The sequence below is a fragment of the Haemaphysalis longicornis genome, unplaced genomic scaffold (genome assembly GCF_048455015.1).
Source record: "Haemaphysalis longicornis isolate Haplotype H1 unplaced genomic scaffold, Haemaphysalis longicornis Haplotype H1 scaffold_4, whole genome shotgun sequence".
Classification (NCBI taxonomy): domain Eukaryota; kingdom Metazoa; phylum Arthropoda; class Arachnida; order Ixodida; family Ixodidae; genus Haemaphysalis; species Haemaphysalis longicornis.
In genome coordinates this window covers 56,102,661-56,124,430 of record NW_027526361.1, presented here as the reverse complement: position 1 = coordinate 56,124,430, position 21,770 = coordinate 56,102,661, and the positions used below count along the sequence as shown (strand labels likewise).

Here is a 21,770-nt window from a genome sequence, read left to right as displayed (position 1 = left end):
CAAGGCTGGAGAAAGAACAGAGCTGGCGGCCTTTTTGCACCTCATGATCAGGTGGATTTCCGAACTTGCCGCTGAAAGTTCTCCATGAGTGGCAGGCCCGGATTGTTTTGTCCGCAGGCTTTCCCATCTCTCCCCAAAGTGGGCATCACCCGGCACTACTATCGAACCACGAGACAGTCCTTCCGCAGTGCTCACACATCTTTGACCAAAAGCCAGGAAATCGCACTCAGCCAGATTCACGGAGGCACTTTTCCCCGCCCAGCCCGCATGCATTTACTCTTTACTATACCCGGTTACAACTTAGGAACGGCAACGGAAGTTGCCACTGTGCCTCGTCACCGCAGCCGGATGTTACACCGCGCGGCGCAAGTAGTGCATTACAGGGAATATTTTGAACGCCGCAAATTGCCGTTTTAGTTATTTTTTGGATTTATAATGCTTATAAACCACTACAGCGACAACAAGCAAACTACGTGAGGAAAGGCAGACGATACCACGCATTCATAGCAGTCTCCTTTCAAAACACGCGCGCCCAATGACATCCGGGTCCGTCGCTTAGGCGGAGTGATACCGTACATGAGCTGTTGCCGTTCTTAACTTGTTCCCGAGTATACACAATACTCAGATAGGTGCAAAGTCTGCCAGTAACCTGCAGCTCTTACACCCCTAATACTTGGCTGCTCAGAAGACCCTCCGCCCCTGAAATCGGCCCTTCCCCTGAGCAGTGGGAGATAGTACTGCTGCCCAGCTGTCGACCTGAGGACCAGCTCCCGCTTGTCACCAGGGCTACCGTTTACGACAGCTTGGACAGCACATGGTCTCTTGTACGGAGGAACCATTCTCACATAACTGTGTAATCAAGCTCTCTCTCTCTCTCTCTCTCTCTCTGGTCTAATCGTCAATGTGCAAGAGGCATTTTGAAGAATAAAGGCAATTGGACAGTTGGGACGATGACAGTTCAGTGCCGCTGCGACTTCGCTCTGTTAAGGACGCAAAGTCCCCTGTATAGTCCCAATAGTTCCACCAGAATATCTCGACATGGTTTCTCGATTATGTTCCCAGTTTTTGTCAGCGTGTCCAAGAGAAAGCCTCATTAAAGCTTGCGCTCGCTTGCTTTAGTACAATACTTTCAGTTTACTCGTTAGTATATCGAAAGGCAGTCACACAAACTCCACATTTTACAGTCACGAGCTCTTACCAAAGACCCCAGATGTCGCTACTGCTGACATATAAAAATAGGCGCAGAGCTTCGGCTCGCTATCGACGCCGATCTGACGCACACGTATCGGCCCTATCGAACGCCGTCGGCGTATCGGGGCGCGCAGATTCGAGGCCGTGGAGAACAAAGGGAACGATAGAGGCGAGCTCGGACTCGCGGGTCTCCGCTTTCACGATCAAACGCTGGTCGCGCGGCTTCCTGCGCCGTTGCCGAGCGCGAACAAGTCGCGATAACACGACCCGTGCTCGTCGACCCGGCAGGGGGGCGTCGTCGTGTCGCAGCCCAGGAGCGTCGAGGTGTGCGCACCGACTGAGCTTCGGGGACGACAGCACCGCCGACCATCATGGGCTCCCTGTTCCGTAGCGAGCCGATGACGCTCTGCCAGCTGTTCATACAGGCAGAGTCGGCCTTCAACTGCGTCGCCGAGCTCGGAGAGCTGGGGCTCGTCCAGTTTCGAGACGTGAGTCACGTGCACGCATATATGAGTAAGCATGCGAGCGTGCACTCTCGGCCGCGCCTGTGGACGGTTTTCTGTAGAGTTCCTGTTCTCCTAAATTCTACGTTCAGACTATGCATCCCTCTGATAGTGCCCTGCTCGTCATTATTACTGTCAGAAGTCTCGAAACATAGTGCCGGGATGCGGCATGATCGGTTCGACGCTTCGTTTATCAATTCCGGGTTTTAATTCCGGGTTTATTATTTTCGGGGTTGGAAGGGCAAACATCGAATGCTATTTTTAGATTTTCTAACGGGGGAGATATCTGGGCCCGTTTGCCCGTACGCATAAGTTCCCGATTAAGTTCCCGCTAACGAATAATACTCCAATAAGTCGAATTCGGCCACGGCAAATAAGCCGGTTGCCAGAAAACCCGACAGAAACGCTACCTTAACCGAGCGCTTGTATCAGTTTCGGGCAAATGACTTATTACCTATACAGCGCTAAAGTCGTAGTTGAGAACTTATTCCCACACTTATCGGTTCGGGCAAACGGGCCCTGGTTTGTATATCGACCTGAACGAAAAAAAAATATATCACGTTTTATTTTAGTGAACGAACGAAAAATTATTACTCCGCACCTTTAATTTACTTTAAGATGCAGAAGCTTTCATCCATGTAATGTATATAAAATAAACTAACGCGAAAACAAAGTTGTCGAACTCGCAGAATAACCGCGTGTTTTACGGAGAAGTAGACACCTTCGTTATTTGAACGCTGAAAAACGCTTCAACTACGTCCTCGGGGAACGTGCTGGGGGCAGGCACGGGAACAATAGTTTCCTTTGTGATCTGTACCAGCATTCCGAGAATTCTCTTCAACATCCACGGTCGCAATTCGCTTGAAGCACGTTGATGTAGTCTGCCCATAAATCAGAAATTACATTTTATGACAGACTAATCACTATTTACATTTTTTGTGTTATTTTCTTTGACAGGGAATTACGGCTAAGCTGTATCTATCCAGCAGAAAATTTAGCTTCACAGAAAGATTTAGTTTCAACCAAAAGCCTTAACTATGTCTGGGGATGACACATTTTTAGCACGAAGTCGGGTAATTAAAGCGATTTTTATAAATGAAGGTGAGTGGGGGTGGGGGTAACTGGGCAGGATTGGCTTTGACCAGGAAACGAGCACATGTGGGGTGATATTATTTCCCCCATTCATCGCCTGAAGGTCGGTAATATTCACTAAAAACCTGTAACGTTAAGAGAGGGAAAGTAGACCGTATTGAAGAAGACATTTACTGTTGTGCGCGTACAGACGTGTCCTGGGCTTGTCATCCCTATTTTAGTTAACGGCTGTTAGCGCGAAAACTGATCTATCTTCGACTGTTCCTGCGTTGCATTCGTACATTCTCTGCTTATGAACAGTTTTCACCTTACCCTTCCATTCATTATTCGCTGCCTTCATCACCTTACATATACCGGTATCTTATCTCGCCATGTGATTTTCCGCCTTCGTCGGCCTCCGGTGAACTCTACACTGTCTGTTATCAGCGCGTGACCGCACGCTGATGACAGGCAGGATATCCTATCAGGCTTAAATGTATTTCCCAATTTCATTGGTCGTCTATACTATAAGATAGGATATCCTTCCGAAGTTCCTTTATTCATGTGTAGTGCCAATATAATCAATTCCACTACCCACCAATGTGAAACTTTATTCCGTCCTTCTGCCTTTACACACAGCAGTTATTTTATTTTCTACTCCGCCTAGGCGTCCTGCGAGAAAAGAAAAACGCGAAAACAAAGAAGAAAAGGGCGCCTACCGTTTTGCATCAAACTTGTAGGCAATTAATTGCACGTCTTCTCACACAACTCGATCCGCATCGAAATCTCAAGTATAACAGCTGACAATGCTACAAGTTCCGTGTAGGGCTGTGCACGTGATGGGTTTTTTGCTTTTGTTTGCGTAAGAAAGGCGGAAGCACGCATTCGCCGCCAACAGAATAGTAGGCTTTTCCCATTTACAGGGTGCGTTACTGAAAATGCGTATTGGTGACTGTTAGTTTCCTACGCACATTAGTCGCTAAGGGCTTAATTAAAGTAATTAAAGTCCGGGCCCCTAATAGTACACGTGTTGAATGTAGGCTTTGTGCATGGGTGATCAGTTTGGTCGATACGAATCCGTTACGGTTACATTCAGATCGCATCACAAGTGCGCCAAGAGATGGAGTTCCGTTCGAGGAAACGGATGATACATTGGCGCGTATTGTCAGGCACGATAACAATGAGCCTTCGGAGAATTCATCGCTGCGCTGGCAAATCAGGTCTGAGCAACCGCGAGAAAGAACCGAGGAAAATAAAATCGGGTGAGCGCAAGACCCAACTAAGATACACTGGTTCGTCATCTTGATCCTGCTGACTCTTGTTGATTTCAATGAATGTGAAACCATAATTCATTTGATTTGACACAACAATTCCCAGGCTTACTGCCAAGTTTCGTCATGAAATGTGATGTAATATTACTTTTTTGTTATTATTTATATGGATTAAGGAACGGCCAGAAACAGACCGGAAAGACCATTTTCCTTTCAGGGGCATCGCAAAATAGCATAAGGTCAACATACAGTAAAACCACGTTAATTCGGCCCCCATTAAATCGTAATTTCGGTTACTTCGGACGAGGCGTCTGGTCCCGTACAAATTCTACATTGTTGTATGGCTGAAAAATCACATCAATTCGGATAACTTCGGCCGAAATTTGGTTAATTTGGACTCCCCACCGAGTTGGAGTGCGGAAACAGCAGCGCAATCCGCCGCGGCCGCGTTCCAGCTCATTCGGATTCACAGCAAAAATCAAAGGCGCCCCTAGAAAACTTCGAGGCAGTTCGCAAAATAATGATTTCCTCGCACATCACCTTCGCAAAGCAATCGAAAATCACTGACTTTTTTTTAGATGCGACGCTGAGAGCATCTCTTGTCGGCGGCCCTGTCCCTCCTGCGTGCGTCCGTCGTCGGCGTCCAAACTCTCCTCCGCTCACCCCTTCTCCTCTCCTATAGCGAACACTCTCTCGCGAGGGGCATTGGATTGGATTCGATTTGATTGGCTTGGCTTGGCTTGGATTGGATTAAAGTGGATTGTGTTGGATTGTGTTGCGTCATAGCCGCGGCAGACGCACTGGCGCCGGCGCGTGCCCAGGTGAGAGCGAACTCTCTCTCAACATCTGCGGGTGTGCGGCCCAGCGCGCTCTCACTCCGCCGGTGGGCGGCGATGCGCGCGGTGCTGCGCATGTGCAGTACTCTCTCCGCGGTCTCCTCTCCTTCGGGCGCGCTGCGCATATAACCGGTGTGCCGCTCTCCGGCGGCCTTTCGGTCGACGGTTGCTCTCCGCTTGCGCTTGAACCCCCCCTCAGCGTCGCATCACACCAGGGTTCCCGCGAGGGGAGGAGGGCGTAATTTTTTAAATAAAAGTTTGGTGATGTTGAAAGCCGTTTTCAGTTGTGGCCGTAATCGCGAAAATCCGAACACTCTATTAATTCGTACATTCTCTCTGGTCCCCTGAAATCAGAATTAATGAGGTTTTACTGTATGATGGAGGCGAAAAGCAAAAACGCCCGTGTGTACGAGATTTCGGCGCTCGTTAAAGATCCCCAGGTGGTCAAAATTAATCCGGAGCCCTCCTCTACAGCGCGCCTCATCGCCTGCTTTGCGTCAGTGGTTTAAACCCATCAATCAATCAATCAATCAATCAATCAATCAATCAATCAATCAATCAATCAATCAATCAATCAATCAATCAATCAATCAATCAATCAATCAATCAATCAATCAATCAATCAGGTTTTACTGTAATATCAAAAGGTGCTATAAAATAAGGTACTGGCAATATAGCATAATAGCTTAGCTGTGTATCGTCTTTATACACAAGTATTTTTTATGGAAGAGTGGCTGTAGGCATATGATTAAATAAGAAAAACGAGGACATACATGAAGTCGTAGTCAGAGGTCACGCAATGAACACACTTTTTTTAAGCAGGCAGTAGGCTTATCTGCGAGATTTTCGATTTCATCCGCGTGAATTAGTGATAAACCACCAGTGCGAAATCATAATTCCTAATATCTAAGCTGAACTTGAGCAACGAAGAGCGTCGGGGATAGTGCCCCCCCACACCCCAAAAAAATAAATAAAAGCACGTATCTGAACAAAAGTGGAGCTTTGGCTTAGACGAAGTACCAGAAAATCCCGAACTGCAAGTGCTTCTTTTCCAACGTGTAAATTATGGGGGGAAATCCACAGTATAAAGCTGTGTATCAGCTCATATAATGTATGTGGGCACGGATAACGAATCGTTTGCCGTGTTCGTGACTGATGCATCAACCTTAGAGCACTGCGCCTCGCAAAGCATGGCGATGCTGGAGGGGCGTGGGATCTGGGCCCGGAGAAATATAGAATTTCGATTGCCCGGACAACATCCAATAAACTGTTGTCCCAAAATTTGTGCTCCCAGGCAACCACAATATTTTCTTGCATTTGACGTATTATTTGACATGACTTCACATTTTATAATACTCTTCTTCTCTTCGCCTTCTTTTCGTGTTTCAGAAAAAAGTCTTTTTTTAGCGTCACATGTCATATTTGCGCTGTATTCGTATTATGCGGGCTCTATTAACTCACCGAAACGTCAACTTTTGTTCTTGTTTTAGCACAAACGGGCACACGGAGCCGGTTTGCCCGGGCCATAAACACCGGGTCTCTATTACTGACCTCGTATTCCTTGAACGTCTCACTGGCGGCCAAAGAACACCAAAAATAGATGCGCTAGAAGAATAATTACAGCTTAACTACAGCATACGAGTCTTCATCTGAACGCACCGGCAACGGCTGTCCGGTTACAGCTACGGTAATTTGGCTATAGCTAATAAGGGCTTTTAAAAGCTGGAATTTTAAGGGAGATGCGGCCTTTTTTTTTGAAGCGCATGCGCTACGAAAGCTTACCACAAGACACGTGTGCGCGTGTGTGAAGCTTGGAAGCCTCTGCAAGTGATAACGAGCACGGGAGAGAGAGAAAAAAACGTACGAAATGAGACAGAAAAGGTGGGAGAACGAACGACAGCTGAGAAGAAAGAGGGCTGCCGACGTCAGCACGTGCCGCGCCTGCGCAGTGGAGGCACGGCGTAGTTGTGGGAATAGGGGGAATTGTCTATTGCATAGGGGGAAAAGGTCTATTTGGGCCAGCTTAACGCACATAGAATGAACGTGTATTTTTTTTTTTTTTTTTACGAGAAAACCACTCCGGCTCATATCGGGAGGAAAGTGTGCAAGTAAAAGTAACGTTGATGGGCTTGTCACGGTATATATAGGGTGAAGCATGAACTTTCATCCTGTTTCATGTCATCTTGGGACACGCGGGTCGACTGACGTAACTGGTACCTAAAGCGGCCCCTTCGCCTTTGTATTGCGGGGAAGCTCCCTTGTCATTCAGTCATCTCTGGTTGTGGTCTTTTGCAGTTGAACCCGGGTGTGAACGCCTTCCAGCGCAAATTCGTGCGTGAGATTCGGCGCTGCGATGAACTGGAAAGAAAACTGAGTAAGCAGCACTGTCCCGTCTTTTGTGGAAACCTTCACTTGTTTAAATATTTGTGAAAAAAAAATGTCCCGCGTACGTTGGACCAATATGGTCACAGGCAAAACATTTCACGTGGAGGACTACTCAAAGTAACCCGGTCACTGATTCGACGGCGTTTTTGTGTGCATACTATCTCGATTCGCGTTTTAAGTAGACCTTGGTGGGACCTCAAAAATCAGGCCGAAGTAAGCGCAAAATCGATTTAACCGAGGACGCAATATATAACTTTGTATTTTTATGAGACCTATAAACTTCACTGAATCAAGTGGTAGACTTAAATGAACATGGTTGGGTTAAGGACACTCGCTATATGCGCAAGCATTAAGTGCCGTTTGTTCTTTTAAGTTCACTTTCCTGCTCAAAAAATTGTTGCCATATTCAGCAATACGCCGCACCAACGATCGTTAGTACATTTGAGCATGTGGCCGGAAACTATAAATGTGTTGTTTTTTGTCTGTCTGTATGGAGCCTCTTAGCCGGATGAGTAAGGGTTCCAATGGAAACCAGAACAATTCTTGCTATACTTGGGTACAACTTAAGAACGGCAACGGGAGTTGCCTCTGCGCTTCATCACGGCAGCCGGATGTTACTCCGCATGGCGCAAGTAGGGCGTTACTAGGAATATTTTGAACACTGCACGAGCCGTTTCCGTGATTTTTTGGACTTTAAACTACTGCAGCGACGACAAACGAACTACGTGAGAAAAGACAGACGATACCAGGCATTCATAGCAATTTCTTTGCAAGACGCGACATGCGGGTCCGTTGCTTAGGCGAAGTGATACCGTACATAAGCTATTGCCGTTCTTAACTTGTTCCTGAGTATAGATTAATAAGAGGTTTTAGGGCCTTAATATCTTAAAATGATGATGATAAATTATTTTATTATAAAGGGGAGGACTGAAGGTCGCTGGAGGGGGAAGAGGGGGAATAGGGAGGGAGTTATACCAAACTGGGCTAAGGTCACCAGGTGTTGAGGATTTTCTAGAATGTCCCTATGTAATGCTTCTATATCTGAATTTTGAGAAAAAAACATTATGGTTCAGTCTGCACTGCTCCGTTTTTGATATCTTAAAATAAACCCGCTTTTAATGCTGTTAAAACTGTCTTTTCAATAATGCATTTGTGTAAGCTGGCTCTCGGACGTTGCGTGTTGCAGTGAAGCCTGCCTACAAATAAAAATGTGGCGCATGTGTGCAATAAAATAGTTTAACAATAACGACACCTCTACTGCAAAACGATAAATTAGAAACCGGTCAAACAACAGCCTAGCAATACCTTATGTGGTCCTAGAAAATTTGCCTTCCCATCATACCTTGCGGTTGGCGCAGCCAAACCGTCTGTCGTTTTTATTTTGCATTTTTCTGTCAATGTACTTAAAGACATAAAAAATAAGAGTGTGGATTCCTCGCTGCTTGTGATTCCAAGAGGCCAAGAAAGAATACCTTGTTCTACTATTTTCTTGTTCAGGATTAGAACCTCGATAGGAACACATAAGTGTTAATAATTATCTTTATATTTGTAATCGTGTTTCGACAGAAAATAGAGACTAATTTGGTACTGTTTCGCATGCATATACACAGGTACAGCAGGAAAGATTGGTAACGAGGAGGCAGCAGTAGGCACTTTGTAGAATTGGAAATTAGGAGGATTGAAGATGGAAATGAATTGTCGGATTGGTGACGAGGAGGCAGCAGTGTGCACTTTGTAGAATTGGAAATTAGGAGGCATTGAAGATGTAAATGAACTGTCGGAGGGTTGCTGAAGCTCTCCAGCTTCTCTGTTAGATTTTTCACTTGCTTACATAAACAAAACAGACAAACTTTTCTAGTTTTTTAACTCTGCAATTATTATAAATACACGTATATTTTTATACCCTTATACCCTCAACTTTTCTTGACCTCCGCACATACATTTAAAACGCTTTTCTTGGAATAAATAATATTGTAGGTGCCTGTAGGTCTAGTTCTTTTCATCACATATGCATAAGTCCTCTTTTTAATTGTTTTTTATATGGCTCTGTGGTTCAAGGCTTGTTGAACCTCTATAGAGTCTGGCTGCTGGTTTCCGAGTCATATGTGAGCAAAGCTAAAAACAGCAGCTTAAATAGTACCCTTTCTATTGCTGGAATCTGCTTAGCTTCCTAGAAAGCAATTTTAGATGGGGATTAACCACGCAGGAAAAAAAAAAGAACGATGGTTCTTTACCCTATTCTGAGCAACGTGGTTCTAGAATGCTCTATGCTGTCCTGCAGTGACACAAAACGTTGCAAATTCTCCCGAGAGATACGTGTATGGAGTGCGGCAGCTAGGGGGTGGGTCGTTGGTGAGCGGCATTATTCTGCTGCCAGTGTTAAACCACGTGAAAAAGAAAAGCGCCATCAAAAGGATAAAGACCACTAAGAAGATGAACCACGTCAGGAAGCGACAGTCCCGAGGAAATCAGAATAAAGGTGAAGGGAGAGACGTGAAGAAGCCAAGTGCGAGCGAGGTACAAAACACAGATCATGGCAGAGAAAAAATTGGTGATCGACTTCATGAGTCATGCTTTCAGCATTTAAAATGAGAGGGGAAGATGCTCACAAGAACACCGTTGACGTCCGTGAACGGCTGGGATTCTTCGTACGGTCGTCAGTAGACTCTAATCCTGCACAGAGTATCGGTTGGTCTCGGAAGCTGCGCCGACAGCGGGCGTATTAGGGGGTGGTGGCGCGTTTTGCAGGGTTCGTGGAACGCGAGCTTCACCAGGACGAGCTGCTCATCCCTGAAGCCGACGAGGATGATGCCCGGAGCTTGCCGCAGGCCAGGGATGTGATTGACCTCGAGGTGACGTTTTACTTCATCGTCTTCTGGGCTTAGCTCCTGCTCTATTGGCTTCGACCCGGATAGTACTCAAACCGAATAAAATGGGTGCCGTTATGTAAGCGAGTAAGGCACAAGTGACCGAGACATGAAAGCCGGACATATCGCCTGCTTGTGCTGAATTGTGAAGCCCGGTGTGCGCAGGCGAACGTGGACCGTCTGGAGGGAGACCTGACCGAGATCAACCAAAACAACCAGGCGCTGCAGAAGAGCTTCGTCGAGCTCACCGAGTTCAAGCACGTGCTCCGAAACATGGACGCCTACTTCGAAGAGGTCAGCTTTCCCAATGACCTGCGTTATTTCCGCGGCCAGCCCACCCGAACGGGCGTGAACTGGCGAGGGAGCTAATTCGAATTGGGAGATAGAGGACATACTGATGCGAGTGTAGGTGCACAAGGGGCCAATAGCCACGTCTTTTGTTATCTTTCAGCACGAGCATGATGAGAATGAGCCCGAATTAGTGGATGAAAATACCCCAAGGCCGGCCTCTCCATCCCCTGAAGACGGCGCGCCCCAAGAACGTCACGTGCAGATGGGGTAAATGACAGAACCCAGTTCTTTATTGTTCTCAGTTCTCAGTTCTTTTCTTACCACTACGAAAGGCTCATTTGAACAGTTTAATATTATTCCTGTAAATAGTATGTACCGATTTCGTCTGCTTCAAACGTTCTGCTTCTCCACTACCTACACTGCAAAATGCTTATCGTCTACGGCCAAACTAAAACGACGGACTGCTATATACAAATACACAAAATGTAGACACTTGGGCCATCCCACACTTTTGTACATTATACAAATACCATACACTGAAATATAACCTACCTATTGTACTGAATGAATTCTCTCAAATTGCTTGTTGCAAAAGTCGGAAGGAATCGCGTTCGTTGTTTGCACAAAATTGAAGTGATTGCTTGTTTCCTTTCTGGACCTTGAAAAACGTGTGCTTATTCGCACGCTTGAGACTGTATTTGGGAGTTGTTCTTGTCTTATAAATGTTTTCTTTTGAAAAGCAACACCCACTAATGCGGATGTATTTTTGGTTATATCTCTAAATCGTGGGGCAATGTCTATCTGTACCTGTATGTATATTTTATAAGAACTCTACAGGTAATTGTTTGTGTGTGTGTGCGTGTGTATCAAGTGTTTTGCACATTTCTTCGTTTTTGTACCTACTTGCCTTCAAATGGCCTCCTGGGCCCTGTCAAGCTCGACGCGCAGCTTTTAGCCCAAGAGACCATCCCGTTCTGTATATTTTCTGGAAAATAAAACTTGTATGTGTGTATTCCTAGTACCCCCGCCCGCTCATCCGTAAGCCCATACCATGTGCTCCATTTCTCGTATACCACCAATGCGTTAAAGCCCGCGCCCTTGCTCACGTTCCATCTCTGCTTTGCCGGCAGTAGTATACGCCTGTTTGCTGGTTACGGTGCTGGTTTATACACGCCCGCGCACCTTCTACGCGCAGGTTCCTGGCCGGCGTGCTGCCCACAGCGCGGTTCGCGTCGTTCGAGCGCATGCTGTGGCGGGTCTGCAGGGGCAACGTGTTCGTCCGGAGGACAGACCTGGAAGCCCCCCTACTTGACCCGCAGACGGTGAGTGTAACTGATTGGTCTCTCGGGTTCTCAGAGGGTACAAAAGGGCAATTACCACTGTGTTTTAACTGTACATTAGACGTCGTCAATGTTGTGCGGGAGGATGCCTCTTCCACATGCACAAAGCATCACGCAACGGTGTTTAACCTGACTGACGTCAGTACACAAGGGATAGCTTAGCATGACGGAGAGAAAAAGAGGGGCAATAGTTTCGTTGTAACATTAGTGGATGACGGGAATGAATGAGTCTTCAGATACAATTTATCGCATAAACCCAGATTTATGTTCTGAACACCCAATTTATGTTCTGAACTTCAGATCTAAACTGAAGAGGAAGAGGAGGACTACACCCCCGTAAAGCCTACAGTTGTGGAAGTATCGCATTTGGAACTGCATACAGTTCCAATTGTGATATATTTATATATCTGCTATCACATGGAGCGCAGTGTAATTTCCGTTGTATAGCAGCGAAGGTGCCCCTCCCTCCTCCCCCCCCCCCCCCCTTTTTTTTTAAATGCATCGCATTTCTTGCTCTGAGGCATGTCCCTCCTGCGTCGGCGTCGGCGTCGGCGGCGTCCGCACGCCACCTGCGCATGCGCGCCTCTCCTCCGCTTTTCTCTCCGACAGCTGTGCGCAACGCTCTCACTCCGTCTCATTATCATAAACAACAGCTGCGTGCGCGCGCTTCGCTCCGCTCGCGTCTGTTCCGGCGTGCAAGTGCGTGCATGCGCGACTCTCCTCCGCTGTCTCCTCTCCTTCAGGCGCTGTGAATATAAAGCGGGTAGCGCGCTGCGGCGGTTCAGTCAGCGCTCGCTCTCGTTCGACGCCGCGTGCCTTTGCTTGACGACTCCGTGCTTGACTTGATTCTTCCGATGAAAACGTGATGGAAGCGACGGACCCTTCAGCGAGTGGGCTGACACAATCCAATACCAGCGTCAGCGCAAACACCCAAGGCAACGTTACTACCAATTGAACCCCGCGATGCGTCGCATCACATCAGGGTTCCCTCGCGGGAAGACGGGCGTAATTTTTTAAATTCGGCTGAAGCCGCATTACCCGGCACCGCTTCTCTGCTCATATTCCTCTGTCGACTTCGCTTTCACAATTTCTATACCCATCGCCACCACCGATTCCTCTCACAATTTGAGCAATCGGCTGATAACGGTGCTAGCGCCGTTTCAGCAGTTTTAGCTGCAGCAATGGGGGGACGCGTGTCGTTCGCTCGCAGGAACGACGCGCGAACGACGAGAAAACAGCAATGGGCGCGAAAACAGCGGAATGTTCTTCCTCCATGGGAAAGCCGCTGCCTCAGGACGTGCAGCCACCGCCGCCGCCGCTGCAGTCGCCGCTGCTGCCTCAAGTTCCACCTTGTCAAGTAGCTGCAAAATTCCCTCTGTATGAAGAGCAACTTGCCCGCTTAATTGGAACGCGAACGTTAGCAATTAATTTATGTCCAGCTCGATGCGTTTTCGCAGCGGCATTTTCGCCGGTGTCTTCCACGTCTCAGCACGCGCACGTCACCGGCTGCCGGTTTGGGCGTGAGGGGCGCAGCTAGGCTTCATGCCCACACCGATGATATGCCCGTCGTGCTGGTGGGAGATTTAAACGTGGACAACTCACGGCCGTATGCGACCTGTCTGCTGTCCTCCGTGGCCGAGTGGTGTGGGTGCTACGAAGACGGCAAGGTGCCTACGACGCGGGAGGGACACGTACAGCAACGTATTGTTTGTTCGCTAGATAAAACTCGTGTAATTTCAAGTTTCAGTTAGCTAATTTGGTAGGAAGTAGGCTTAGTCGCAAATTTCAAACAAACATGTTTTGTTTCGTGCACTCGATAGGCATAGCTTCGCTGGTCATCCCTCCTCACAGAGTGAAAGGGCTCTGAATCTTTTTACATTTGATCTGTTATGCTTTATTTTTCTTATGGCACTTGCGGGTTCTTTCTTATTTGCGTTTTCTTTCATCCTCCCTGCTGCCGTCGGCGATGCCAATACATTCTTAATACATTCTTATGACGAACCACTCTAGTAGCACAGTCTGGAGGGGCCGTACAGCCACTACGAAGAAGCAAGCGGCATGATCAATGCCCACTAATAGCTTTTAATAATACCGGCACGGGGAATAGCGATGTTACGCGCATCGAGTCGTTGCGTATTTTCTTCGCCTTTTCACAATAGCGCGCCCATGTGGGCGCACTGTCCTGCAGGGCGAACAGATGCACAAGACGGTGTTCGTGATTTTCTTCCAAGGCGAGAAGCTCAAGGCCCGCATCAAAAAAATCTGCGACGGGTACGTAGCACACCGTCTACTCCTCGCTTGACTTTTTTTCTTCTTGCTTCCTGGTTTGCTGCATGGACTAGAGCAAATCTCCTATACCGCAATGTATCCAGGTATTCTACATGGGGGCGTATATCATGAGTCCAGCATTTTATTAGCTGGATGTCGCAAAGCGACGGGACGATTGTTTTTGAACGCATTGAAAGTTACTTCTGGAACTTTCTGTAGTCGCACAGTGTGCTGGGCGAAGGACAACATGGGCAAAAGGGAATGGGTACGTCCAACACCGACTATTGGTACGTCCCTGCTGGCTCGCAGGTTCCACGCCAACCGGTACGCGGTACCCACAGACCGAGGGGAGAGACGAGAGATGTCCCTGGGCGTGATGGCCCGGCTCGAAGATCTCAACACGGTAGGGGCAGAAACGGGGGCGTCGCTTGCACACAGCCAGCTGTTAACCAATATTCTGCTTAGCGGTTTAAGGTGGTAACGACTGACGAAAGCATGTAGCCAACAAGAAAGCAGAGCTGGCAATAGTGTATATATATATATATAAACTTCTCTTGGAGCCAGAAAAATAGTTGAGAAAATGGTTGACTCACGATTAAAAACAATAACTGGTTTACTGACGTTTCAACTTGAGGACAAGTCTTTATCTGAGTAACTGGTCCTCCAGTCGAAATGTCAGTAAACCACTGTTTTGTTTTTAATCGTGAGTCAACCATTTTCTCAACTATATATATATATATATATATATATATATATATATATATATATATATATATATATATATATATATATATATATATATATATATATATATATATATATGACAGGATTGTGGGAAATGGGTGTTTTCTACTTACGAAGTAATTGTCGCGGTTTCAGTTCCACCAAATCGCTTGGGCAGGGAGGAAATACGTTACTCAACTTTCCCTAAAAACGATTTATCCGTAGGCCTGCATTCATTCTTATCTACCCAATCCCGTTCTCCTCATCATTTGCACCGATTACTTGCCTTCTGTTTGGTGATCCATTCTTGCACAGGACTTCGCCCTCGTTATTTTTTTTTAGTATAAATCTTCACCAACTCACCCAGCTAGCCTTTTCTAATCTGCATAAAATTTTCCGTGTTTTTTTTTTCGGAATCAACATAGCATGAAATATATATCTCAACTGCAAATGTCAGCCATCATCAGTATTTCCGCGAAAGAGGCTGGATTTTGTTTTCGTGATTCTAGTTTAAAAAAACGCCACCTCCTCAAACATATGACAAGGTTTAAAATGGTTGTAAGGTTTTTCCGGACCAAGGAAGTGTCCTTATGAGGATTTAATCGCAATGGCGGCGCCTTGTAGCCATGAATTTACGTGCGCTCGCACTGGGCTTCAGGTCACGTGTCGCAACCTCCTTTTTAACCATGCCTCTTCTGTATAAGGGCTTACTCACCGTCAAAGTTTCAAAGTTTCAAAGTTTGTTTCTAAAGTACCAAGGAACGTGCTGTACAGTGCAGGTATACAAGAGGATGTCCCATGCATGGTTTAAAACCGCATGCGGGACTAGTAACAAATACAGTCGAACCTCGTTATAACGAAGTACAGTATCGGGACAGCAACTTAGTTCGTTATAACCGATATTCGTTGTAACAATAGAGGTAAAAACTGGCTACTAGTCTATAATGAATCGAAAATCTCTATCGCGCAAAAATACTTGATACAAAAATGCATTTTTCAAGGCTTCAAACCCACTATAAACAAGGTAACCTTACCCTTATCTTTGTTGCGTTTCAAGCTCGATGAACCGGAACAGGGGTACGTGAAATTACGAGAGAAACGAGTTCACTTCACAAAACAGGCCTGCGTCCTTATTTATTGGATGAAGGATGTGATCTTCGTCTGGTACTGCACAGCACTGAGCAGGATGAAGTTTTTTTACAGTGTCCACGAACAAAAGGGCCTTATACTTCCACACTTTCGTACTACGGGAGTTGCACCGAGTAGCTTCTCAGCTTCCTAGTCAAATATTTCTTCGTTATATCCGATATCGCGGGCGGCTCTCACGGTTCAGTTTCGTTGTAAAAGAATAAGTGTCATTGAAATAAAGCATTACCAACCAGTTTGTATTTAGTTCGCTATAGCCGATAACTCGCTATATCAGCGTTCGTTATAACGAGGTTCAACTGTAATTTGGGATCAATATAACGAAAGCGTAATAAGGAGAATTTTGCTGGTTGATATTGCGCAAATCGTTCAAGACGGGCGTTGATTAGCAGTACTATCTGTCACCGAAAGTGTACAAAAGCAAGGTATCTTTTTTTTTTATTGTGATAATATGCCCGTTAAAATACTGCGTCACAGGTATAGATTAACCCCCGTTTCGCGAAGAAACTCAAGCAGGGAGCGATGATGGGGTCCTCAAATCCACCGATGAAGGTCAGGTGGTCTTCCAGGGTGGAGGCCTGTGCCTCGGAGGTGTCTTGTTCTCGGCGCTTCCAATGAAGATATCGAAACTGCTTGTTTCGCTACACATAACGACGGAGAAAAATCTGCGCAGGAGGGAAAGACAACGATCGTGCCTGTTAATTTTATAAGGTAAAGTGTTGGCAAATTCGTAATGGTTCGCCTTGGAGCGAACGGCGCGAAGACAGCATTGGTTGCGAAGAAGTATTTGGGGCTCGAGCGTCCGGCGTTCTTCTTTGTCTTGTCCAGCGTTTTTCCGGCACCGGCAGATCCACAATTCTATATTTCGTTCTCTAGAAAGTAGCCTGTAAATAAACATCGCCGCAGTGACAGCGTCGTGCGACAGTAGTCGAGCCATCGCGTTTAAGAATTGTTATTACTTTGTTTGTATGTCGCGGGAAAGGATGTAGCAGGACTTCGCTTTTGCAGTCTTACATCGGTCTATAACAAATCTTGTAGGGAACCCGGAGCTGTTTTTTTTTTTTGTTGTTGTTCATATTGCTGCGGCGTGCGTGCGTCTTGTATGCAGGTTCTAAACCAGGCCAAGGACCACCGCTCGAAGGTTCTGCTGAACGCTGCACGCAGCCTTCGCCGCTGGCAGTGCAGCGTGCACAAGATTAAGGCCGTGTACCACATGCTGAACCAGTTCAACCTGGACGTCACCCAGAAGTGCCTCATCGCAGAGGCCTGGTGCCCGCAGAGTGCGCTCGGCGAGATCCAGAGGGCACTCAAGAGAGGCACGGTACGGGACTTCTCTACAACCCTGCATGGAAACAAGAAGTGCTGGAGGAGCAGTTGCTTTGCGGTGTTTCTGAACAGGCTCTAAATATTAATTTGTTGGCAGCTTCTCTCGCCATTGTACTCTCTCGGTTTCTTTCCAACGTGCGTTAGCCCGAAGAAGGGAGGACATGCTTGCGCACCAAGTTCGACCGTTTAGTCTATGTTTTCGTTCACCCCTGCTCGAGGTGAAGAGGGACGTTTTCTTGGTGCTGCAGGACGCCAGTGACAGCCACGTGCCTTCAATCCTGAACCGAATGGAGACGACGGAAAAACCGCCCACGTACAACCGCACCAACAAGTTCACGCGGGGTTTCCAGAACATCGTGGACGCCTACGGGGTCTCGAGCTACCGCGAGATGAACCCCGGTTCGTGCACGTGCTTGAGATTAATGGTGTATTCATTCTTTAATATCGCATCGGTGCACTGATGCGTGCTTATTGAGCTAGAGAGCTGCGATTGTGCAAGCGTATAATTTAAGACAACCCTACCACTCCACAACACAATCAACAGAATGCAGCATCTAAAAGCAAGGAACGCACACACAAATAAACGTCCTTGCCCGAGACACGGCAGCCTGCTTCTTTAACTTACAAGTATATTAATTATACTTGCGGCAAGCGTGGCAGGGGGCGCAGAGGGTTCGATGGGCAGATGAGATCAAGAAGTTCGCGGGGATAAATTGGTCGCAGGTAGCACAGGACCGGGATAATTGGAAATCTATGGGAGAGGCCTTTGCCCTGCTGTGGCCGTAGATAGGCTGATGACGATGGTGGGGGTGATGATGATGAGGATTATATTAATCAACTGATTGATTGATTGATTGATTGATTGATTGATTGATTGATTGATTGATTGATTGATTGATTGATTGATTGATTGATTGATTGATTGATTGATTGATTGATTGATTGATTGATTGATTGATGATTGATTGATTGATTGATTGATTGATTGATTGATTGATTGATTGATTGATTGATTGATTGATTGATTGATTGATTGATTGATTGGCATGCAGCTCCTTATGCCATCGTGACCTTTCCTTTCCTGTTCGCGGTGATGTTCGGTGATGCCGGCCACGGCCTCATCATGTTCGCCTTCGCTTTGTTCCTCGTTCTGCGTGAGAACGCCCTCCAGAAGGTGAAGAACGCCGGAGAGGTATGGACTCTCAATTGTTGGACAAACATCAACAGTATTCCCCATTTGTGACACCTACCTACTCAGCCTCGGTAGCGCGGGTACAAAATATTGCCACGCTGCCTGACTGTACTGCACGGGAGCTAAATACAATGAGCAGTGTTTCATTTTACAATCTTGTTTTTTTTTTTTTTGAGGGGGGGGGGGGAGGGGGGATAAAGAAATTTGGAGATTAAAAGTTAAATAAATGTCTCCGGCACTTTGTTTATTTGAGATATTGCATATTCCAAGCGAAACAGACCTTCTTTCTTTTTCTTGCAGTTATGATCAGCGGTGCACTACTAGAAATCGATAGCATTCTTGAGGTTGTATTTTTCTACAAAGGAGGGCAGTGTGGCTTCATTAGTCTTGTCGCAAGAAGTGTTTCTGGAGAACACCGCCTTGTGGACTTCGCCGATCTAGCGCTGATCCGAAGTTATTGCGGTTGGCTTCATGTTGGCACTGACAATGATCTGCGCTTTATTACGATATAGCATTTCTTTTCAAAGCAGGTGGTGGATCGCGGTAAACGTAAGCACCCACCACTATTTTATGAAACACGTCAGGCGTGTTTCCATCGATTTATAATATGTCGACTCTCGATAATTTAAAGTTGCTTAATTAGAATTTTCTCTTTTTTGCGATAGAATGCCCGTTGGGATAAAAATAACCTAATTTACAGATAGAGGTGGGCATCCGTTTCTCGGAAGAATTTCCGAATTATTGGAAGTGTTTTGGCCCCGGAAATTTTCCATGCAATTCGCTGGAAGAAATTGCTCCATAATTTTAAGCTAAAACCAATTATATCAGTTAATAGGAAGTTTTTTTGAATAAAAAGCATTGGGGTGGCCGTCATTTTCCGATAAAATTCTAAATTTTAAGCGCCCGAACACCGCTGTGCTTTGCACTACTCAGGCAGAGCACAGTCGATAAAGCGGATGTTCACTTGAGACTCGCGCCAGCATACGCATCCCTCTCTATTCAGGTCCTCAACCTTGCCTGTTGCGCATAGCGCCGCGTGGGAAGATGTGCGGTGGACACTTCAGAAAGATTTTCGCGATAAGTCTCAACTATCATGGAAACCTGTGTCGACCGCTCGACTTGGCGAGAAAAGTCGATATGCTGAACAAAATCAAGAAGGGAGGCGTATTGCGGACAAATAATACTGCTGCGCTTGTTATTTTTGTTTAATTGCAAGTTCCGTTAATTCGAAGTTTTTTTTTTGTGGTGCTTCCTATTAACGGGGGTCGACTGTAAATGTTTAGTGACCGTACCACGATAAGCAGTTGACTGGATTGGCATTAATCATTTTTAATGAACAGAGCCTTATATCCAAGATAAGGAAGAGCAAGAAGTCCTGCTCAAGTTTGGTTTTCTCCTATTTTGCGAGGCGAAGATAACATGCATGATACCGGAAATAAAAACGACGGAACCTGGAAACGAACGCAGCCGTCCAATATTTTAGGGGAAAAAGTATCTACCTTTGGTACCATCTATGAAAGCACGAAAAAATAGCCTTTGCGCATGCGTGTCATTGTTGTCTGACCATGCGAGGATCAGGCGATGGCTGAACCAGACACCAAACGTGTTGCCCACGCAGATCTGGGACACGTTCTTCAACGGCCGCTACATCATACTGCTTATGGGGCTGTTCAGCATCTACACGGGTCTCATCTACAACGACATCTTCTCCAAGTCAGTCAACATCTTCGGATCGCGATGGCGCGCTCCGGACAACATACCGTACGGGTGAGACCGCGCTTCGCTGCTGGCCGTGCTACGCCTCCGCACTCCTCACGGATACAAGTGGGCAGCTGGGAGCAAGCAAAGCGTGTGCATTCGATATCGCAGCTGATTGGCTGGGGTGCCGAGCAGAGAGAAAGGATGGATCGCCTAGCTATAAGAGAGGGCAGCAACTTCATCCTTAATCATGGCAGGTAGATAAACGAGCTGCAGAGGAATTCAAGATATCAGCGCACGGCGGGCTAAATTTTGTCGTTTGAAATTATATTACAATTCGTCAGCAGGTTACCGTTATATGTATATTTTATAAATTTAAACAGCTTGTATAACTCTTCCCAGTAGCTCCGTGAAAAGCGGTGAAGCGGGAATCTGCACCCTAGCGCCCTTAGATCGCTATCGGGCATAAGGCACGCTCAATTTCTTTTCAGATCACTAAGTGGGTAGAGAGGGGCGGGCTGTGGGACGCACCAGACAGGGACAAACTACTCGTGTATGTGCCCTTTCCGCCGCCAAGAAGTCTTTCACTGATGCTTTACTTCTACTCGCAGGAACGAGACTGCAGGATGACACGACCGTTGTATTGACCCGGACAAGAACTACTTGGGGACGCCGTACCCTTCGGCCTCGACCCTGTAAGACCATCGGCCGGCTTCGCGGTTGCGCACTGGCTCAAAACTTCCTCAAGTTGGCACGATTTCAATTGCTTATGCTGCTTCTAGACACGCACGATAATAATCGCGAGCTTATTTTGCACAGAAAATTGTTCCCTAAACAAGCACAGCTTTGAAGAATGGTGATGATGTGGCTGGGCACAACGTTAAAAGCGTCTCTACATAACCACTTTCTTGCTTCCTGGACCAACCGTAGAATACGTCACAAAAAAGACGAGAGAGAGATGAGAGAGAGAGAGAGCGAGAGAGAGAGAGAAGAGAGAGAGAGAGAGAGAGAGAGAGAGAGAGAGAGAGAGAGAGAGAGAGAGAGAGAGAGAGGAGAGGGAGAGAGAGAGAGGAGAGAGAGAGAGAGAGAGAGAGAGAGAGAGAGAGAGAGAGAGAGAGAGAGAGAGAGAGAGATATGGCGATGTCATCCGGGCCAAAATGCCTAGCTTGCTACGCCACATGAATGTGGTGACAGTGATGGAAATGATGAGGAAGATGTTGAGGAAGTTGATGCGCACGAATGCGTTCAATCATTTACAGTGAATGGCCCAGGCCTGTGGTGCTGCATGCATGCGATCATAACTTTTGGGGCCCGTGAAAAAGACAAGTACGGTGTAAATAAGCACACAGAATACTCAAACATCCTAAGTAAAATTCGTTCTTGTGAATTTTGGTTAACTACTCCAGCAGCTTCGCTTAAATGATCTCCCAAGCAAAGTCAGAAGTGGAGCCATCGGTCTCGTGACACTTGTGTTGAAATTAAAATAAATTCAGTTACGGCCTCCTTCAACGCACGAGGACATGGTGCTCGTGGTGCTATGTTCTGAATAAACAGGAAAGGCAGACATGCAATCTCATTTGCATAAACGACATTCTTGCTCCACGCCAGGTTGGCTACAAGCGCTAACAGCGAAGCAACATTCAATATGGCACAAAGCCAGAC

The 21,770-nt window shown here is 46.6% G+C and overlaps 1 pseudogene across 1 annotated transcript in view; it reads left to right on the top strand.

Annotated features, from left to right (window-relative positions):
* Positions 1-1,277: 1,277 nt before the first annotated feature.
* Positions 1,278-21,770, top strand: part of LOC144178732 (V-type proton ATPase 116 kDa subunit a 1-like) — a 29,568-nt pseudogene continuing 9,075 nt past the window's right edge. Inside the window, exons 1-13 of the transcript XR_013324056.1 lie at positions 1,278-1,679; positions 7,168-7,246; positions 10,006-10,109; positions 10,290-10,418; positions 10,576-10,682; positions 11,611-11,737; positions 13,944-14,026; positions 14,333-14,426; positions 17,001-17,213; positions 17,467-17,617; positions 18,271-18,410; positions 20,029-20,177; positions 20,720-20,803. The product of XR_013324056.1 is annotated as a V-type proton ATPase 116 kDa subunit a 1-like (transcript). The remainder of the gene's footprint in view (positions 1,680-7,167; positions 7,247-10,005; positions 10,110-10,289; positions 10,419-10,575; positions 10,683-11,610; positions 11,738-13,943; positions 14,027-14,332; positions 14,427-17,000; positions 17,214-17,466; positions 17,618-18,270; positions 18,411-20,028; positions 20,178-20,719; positions 20,804-21,770) is intronic.